Source organism: Drosophila subpulchrella, chromosome X (assembly GCF_014743375.2).
Source record: "Drosophila subpulchrella strain 33 F10 #4 breed RU33 chromosome X, RU_Dsub_v1.1 Primary Assembly, whole genome shotgun sequence".
Taxonomy (NCBI): domain Eukaryota; kingdom Metazoa; phylum Arthropoda; class Insecta; order Diptera; family Drosophilidae; genus Drosophila; species Drosophila subpulchrella.
Genome location: NC_050613.1, coordinates 10929207 through 10936242, shown reverse-complemented (window position 1 = coordinate 10936242; position 7036 = coordinate 10929207).

The window sequence follows — 7036 nt, the reverse complement described above, 5'->3', positions numbered from 1 at the left end:
ATTGTTTTATTTCCATGCCATACCCTTCTGCTCCGTTTTCTTGCCATTTGTTGTGCTGTTTTTATTTTCAAAGTCATTACGAAAGTTTGCCGCATCGATAAATGGATAACCAAAACAGGAGCAGGATGCCAGGATGCTGGGATGCTGGGATGCTGGGATCCTGGGAGCAGCCTCCTTCCGGGGACCAACTTTGTGTTGTCATTGTGGGGAAAGGCAGACAAACCCATTTACCCAGGCCATTCGACTGGTCAACAGTTTTCCTACCTGTTCCTGTCTGCCGAGAATTTCCAATCGACTGCGGTGCTCCACAACTAATTGGCAACAAATGAGCACGAAAGTGGGTGGTTCAGGGTGGTGCAGGGTGGTTCGGGGTGGTGCATTGTCTGGCTGGAACTAGAACTTCGACCCAAGGACCTGCAAATCAATTAGGCAACGCAGCGCGTTGTTAAACATTGCAAAAAGCCCTCTTGTTTGGCTCAAGAAAAAAAGGACCGAAAAAGGAGAGAAAGTTGTTAATTGAAAACGGCGAATGTTTCTTCGTGTATTTCCTCTAGTTTTCTCTGGGCTTTCCTTAAGCTTTTCCTCCTTGCCTTTTCGAACTGGAGGACTAAGCTCAAGTCAACTGACCCCTGACACGACAAAGCCAACTGAATTAACACATTAAAATTACATTTTATTACAAGTCGAACTCATAAGAGCAAACAAAAGGCTCGTCGCTGGATGGCGGCCAAAGTTGAGTAATAAAAAGCCAAGCCAGTCAGGCAGTCAAGAAGCCCCCACATTCACCCACTTTCACCGACAGCCTTTCACCCATCCACACACACACACACATCCAGAGGCAGGGAGTCAGGTGTTGCGTGTCTGTGAAATGTTTTTCGCCATGTGCGTGACCGAAAGAAGAAAGGCTCTTCAGGCTTTTGGGCCACCCCACCACCCAACCATCAAGCCACCCAGCAACCCACTCCCCAAAGGACACTCCACACACGTAGGCCAAAGTAAAGCTATCCCTAATCTGACTAAAGACTGTGGACTCCAAATCAGTAGCTGCTAATGTCCGGAGTTTTGATTTGTGCCCAGCTTTTGGGGAATTGTCGAAGATAGCTGGGTATAATGATTTATAGACGGAGTGTGGAAACTTGAGAGGCCATTAAGGGTTAAATGGGAGCTTAGAGGAATTGCTAACAGAATTAATATGATATTTTGATGGGCAAGTAATTGGGTTTGATTTCAAATGTTAAGGCTTTAAGATGCTAGAGTTGATAGGGATTTTCGGGAGATTCTATTTATAAGGGTTCCTAATTTAAATATTTTTCTAGTAAGAGCGGATTTTGTATTATATTTTGATAAGTGAATAGTTTTGTTTGTTTTTAAATGTTAAGTCTTTCAGATGATGGTACACAGATAAACAAATTTATAAGATATAAGATCATTTTAATGCAATTTAGTATCAATATGTTTATAACATTGCTTTCTCGCATGCTATCTCACTGTTTTCTACCTTTTTCGAGTGAAGAGAATTTTTAAAGAGAAAAAAAATATATTTATTAATTTTTTGTTTTTGTGTAGACAGATAGCTTGAAACACTAGGGAAATATTATAAAGATTGAGGAACTATGGCTCGCATTTATACTGAACTTTTCTTTGAAGGAGCTTAATTCTTTTAAAAGCTAAATTGTCTTTAAATCCATATGATAAGCAGGAACCCCATTTGATTATATCCTTGATCCCTGCCAAAGCAATCTACTCATATTTCATTAGCCCGAAGTTGCAACCCAATTTCGATCGCTGTCGCCCGGGGAAATGGCAAATGAAAGCGATGCCGCGGAAAGCTCGACAAACTCGGAAAATTGCCAGGTTGTGCAGCGAATTTGTTTGCGTCACCATCAAATTAGATGCAGACGGAGCCCAGGCAGAAAGCAAAAGGGGGAGAAAGGTGAAAGGTGAATGGGGAATGGAGAAAGGCGAAAAGCGACCCCAAGACAGCCAAGCCAGGGAAAACGACAAGGACGATGGCGAAGGAACCGCAAAAATTCAATTGAAGGAATGCAACAAACGAATTCGATTTCCCAGACAGGTGGGGTAGGTTCAGAGGGGTCCTAGGGGGGGGGGGGGGGGGGGGGGGGATATGAAAGGTAAGGTCAGGTTAGCAGCAGCGTCGATTCAATATTCAAAATGTAATTTAGCGTAATGCACACATAAACACACCGAACGAGAGAGCAACAGTCAAGTGCTGGAAGATGAGACGCAATTGCAGCGATAAAGTTGCTCTTCGATTGCCCGGACCAGACCTCAAAAAGATAGGATGTGCCTGGTTTTTCCAACCCCTTCGCTTCGTTTCGTTGCACCCCCTTCTGCACCCTGCATTTTCCAGCATCGGCAATAAATTTCCGTTTGGAGCGTGAAAATGCAGATAATGTTTACACCTGAAGGCCACACACAAGCACAACACAACACAACACACAAAAAACGAGCGAGAGCGGATTGTGTTGCACTTGGGGGGAAAAAGGAAAACGGATATGGCGCTTTAAACTAAAACGGAAATATTTGTGCAAGCCGAATTAAAAGGAAGCAGCAGGTGGACAGGACCTTCTGTCCTGCCAGGACCCCCGGTAACTTGAGCAGATAGCGGAAAACTTGTCTCTTCCATGATAAATTCCGAGATGCTGTTGGTTACGTTCCCAGCAAATAATCATAATGCATAAATAAATAAATAACAATTCCTGTGTTTGATATTGAATATGATTGAAGTGACAGTTGTGAGGACAGCACCTCTTAACCCTTGTGTTTTGGGGGGAATATCTTGGGTTCAGTTAACATGCCTTTCTGCCTTTCGTTTATGGGGTTCCAGGGATGACTTTGTCTTTAAGTTTACTTTGAATATTATATTGTTATTATTTGAAATGTAGTTAAAGCTCAAAGATATATAGCTATTTTTTTTATAAAACCTATAGGTATAGTTACATTGTATTCTACAGTTTATGTAAAGAAAACTATTTTGCCTGAAGGGGTTCATAAATTTAAGTTTACTTTGAATAAAGTAATAATTATTATTATTAAAGTTAATACTCTAAGCTAACACAGAGTATTATTATGAAACCCATATGACACGGTTAGTTTTTTAATGAATTTTTTATTTCTTACTTCAGTTGGTTCAGCTGAGCTTGGAATATTATATACATATACATATATAGTGTCATTCCTTGAAGACTTTAAATACATCCTGAACTATTCAAATATATGGCTTATTTTGTAGTAAACTATTATGTAGGTCAAGATTTATAATCGAACTGGCTGCATAATTCGGACGTCTCTCTGTTTCCAACCTGTAAACAAATCTGTTAGCAATTAAGATAGTTCTGGAACATCTTTGTTTGGCCAGCTAGTTGTTTGCACCTCTAGTGTTGCTAATAAGCCATCTGCTGCCCTTGGGCTCCATGGTCCATCAAACCAAATGAATTGCCAGCGCCTGGAGATGAAGTTCCAATTTAATTTGCGGTCCGTTCGAGTGCATCGCTGTCCACTTTTCGACTGCAGTGACCGCCCAAGGGTTAAGGCCGGGCTTTATCCCTCACAGGGTGTGTAGGTGTGCGTGCGTGTGTGTGTTTGTGTGTGGCCACACTCACACCAGCATTTCCGTACTTCCGCTTGAAGCGGCAACGTCAAAGGAAAAACCAACTAAACGCACCGCCGGCAATGAAACGAAACGGAATGGAACGGATCCGTCAGCGGAACGAAACGGAAGGGCAGGGTGGGGGGAAACGGAAAGGAGCTGGATTTCCGCGAAAAGGAAAACTATGCACACCAAACCATATACAAATATATATATATATCGGGAAAATAACGAAGCAGCCCAGCGTGGAAATCAATAAAAAAAAAAAGAAAAATAAGAAATAGAGAGACAGGAAAACGGGAAACCCATGATAGAGCGATTGAATGCGGCGCCGTAAAACCTTTTAGTTATATTAATTTCAAATCACACCCCACTCGCGAAAGGCGTGAGCCGAAAATGCCGTAAAAGTTTTATGAGTTTCGAGCCAGCGGGCTTTTTTCTTCTTCTTATTATTATTATTTTTTTTATTTTTCTTTTGGCCCAATTTTTCCGATGGCAGATGAAAATTTACAAGAATTGCAGACCTTGAACCTGCCGCATTCGCAATCGCAAGCAATTCGATGGCCAAATTGATCTTGTCGCATAATTCTCAGCAAATTGCCACAGCGATTTGTCTTGTTGCCAATTAGCCGCCGTTTCCTGTCGTCGGGGGCGGTGGAAAATGAGGTGGAAAATGAGGTGGGCCAAGTGGTTGGGGGTGGTGGAAAAGCCGGGGAAAGCACGGAAATGCCATGGCAATGGCGATGCTGCTCTTGGGTCGCAGGCCAATGGCAATTGCCGTTGGCGTTTTTAACTAGAAAATGCGCAGTGTCTGCTCCAACCCACCGCCCCCTTTTCCCTCCACTTTTCCGCCCACATCCTGCTCATCCTCATCCCCACCCACACACATTCAATTCGCCGTGTCTGTCTCTCATTCGGTTTGGCAAGGTGTAAAAACTAATTACATTAAAACTGCCACGAATTCAATTGCATTGCCTGCAATTGCAATGTGCAATGTGCAAGTGCAAGTGTAAATGTGAATCTGAATCTGAATGTGCATGTGAATGTGCATGTGCATGTCCTTGTGTGTCCGTGTGCCTGTCAGCGTCTATGTGTGAGTGCGAGCGGCAAAATGTGTTGCATACTTTTTCGGCACTGGCCTTAATCAATTCCGAATGCCTGCCAATTACAAGAGCAACAGCATCCGAAATGCAATGTGATCCGCTCACTAATGATCGCTCTTTGAAATATTCCCTACTTATGAGTTAGGAGGGATTTACTAAGGACTTTATATGATATTACTAAAGAATTTCCTTATTTGTTTGAAATTATGGTTAAATAAAATTCATTATTTTATCTTTTCAACATTTTATTATTAATATATGTTTTATTTTCATCTTGAAAACAAATATATATAGTCTCAATATTCAAGCCTTTAATGAATGATATGATACCTTATAAAAGAAATTTATTTAAAAGCTTAAGAGCTTAACTTAGTTTATCTTAATTCTGAAAAATCCTGGCAGAGCTAGCAGTGAAACAAAGCAAATCAACATGATTTTGCCACATTATTTCTGTCCAATTAAAATCTTAATATCTGCCAAAACATCCAGGGCAATGCAGAAATCGGATTGAGTAAAACCGCAGCTTGTTTTTCGCCATTGTTATTGTTAGATGGCCCGATTGCTTTTGTTGGGCTGCCTTTGCATTCGATTGCAATGTCAAGTGATTGGCTTCCAGTGCGTTGACGAGTGCGGCGGGCACTGTGGGGTTAAGACCCCCTGACTCCCCCGCCTGACTCCCTTTTCCCAATTTCCATCGGCACTTTTCCAAATGCCAGCGACTGCTGACTGACTTTGATTGAAATGCTTTTAATAATGCAGCGAGACATTTGAATTGAATTAGCGGCGAAAGCGATTTTATGGATTAGATGGCAAAAACTTGAAATCGATGCGAATGCGTGGCGGCTGGAAAAGCGTCAAATTATCTGGGTAAAATGAAAACTGTGTAATGCCTGGCTTAGCGGCATTAATATGTTATCGCGTCGCATTTAATGCCACAAAGGACCTGTGTGTGTGTGTGTGTGTCAAATGCGTTCAAAATACCTATGTACATATATACTTATATTTTATTCCTGCAATTTATGCGTGCTTGCGGATGGACTGATTCGCCATTCATGGATTCGCTTTCATTTGTATGCAAATGAGGTGGAAATCTAATTACCGCAAAACAAAGGACCAAATCCGTTGTCTGTCGCGAATCGAGTAAGAAAAACTGTTTATGCCTTGTGTTATGTAAGGCGATTACATTATGTGCAAGGACCTTCCCACACACACACACACACACACACAAGACGGCAATTTGTAATGCGCCAATAAGAATTTATATCAACGCCGGCTGCCAAGCAGAAACCAGAGAAACTCAGCCACGACTCCCGACGAAATCCGAGGACTCCTCGTGGTCGAAGGCTCCTGCTCCTTGCTCCTTTACCCACCCCCCCCCCCCCCCCCCCCCCTTGCTCCTTGCTCCGCCGCCACTGATAAGAAAACCCGTCCTGGAACAGGACAAAAACACAAAAAACAGGCAACGCACGTAACGTTTCGCTGATTGCCAGCAGCAAGGACTAAAAAAAGTGGGAAAAAGAATACGAAAAAAGGACGAAACCATAACCCAGGACAATCGCAACAACAACAACAACATCAGCACGTGGCTGGCAAGCGTTGTAATTCGCCGGATCCGCGGCACTCGGCGCCCCAAAGTCGCGCAGGCGTCGGCAGCGACGCAAGGACCTCGTGTCCTGCCACGAAGTTGGCGCCCGAAGTGGGGTTTTAGAAGAGTTTTTCGTATAAGAGTTGGGCGGCCAGTGGGAACAGCTGTGTTTCGAGTGGGAACAGTGCATTAAAATGAGTATTAAATGTTTTTTTAAAGAATTTATACCATAACTGTTAAGAAATTTACAAAAATAAGTTAGAGTTTTTTATAAAGGGAAATATTTATGTTTTCCGTTTAAAAGTTACTACATGTCGCAGTAAACGAGAATTAAATGTTTTATTTAAAAAATAAGTACAAAATCAGAAGCAATCTAAAAAGTCAAATATTTTTGTTTTCTGTTCGTATTGTTCTAATAACAAAAAGGTATTCCTTATTATACAATCTTTATATCACATAACGTTTAAATATATTTTAAGAATATTTAAAAATTTCTTGGGATACTAAAGAAGCATGTAATGTCACATTTAGCGGCGCAAAGAAATATTTTTAAATTTTTTATTTCTCAATACCCATTAAGAAAGCTATTTATATTTTACAAGGATTGATTAATTAATGGTTTAAGCTTTACACAAGTGAAATATTATTATGTTTCATATTTGTATATATTATCATTATTATTTTTAATATATTATAAATATTTGTAAAAGGCCGGTATTAATATGGGAAGTTATGGTA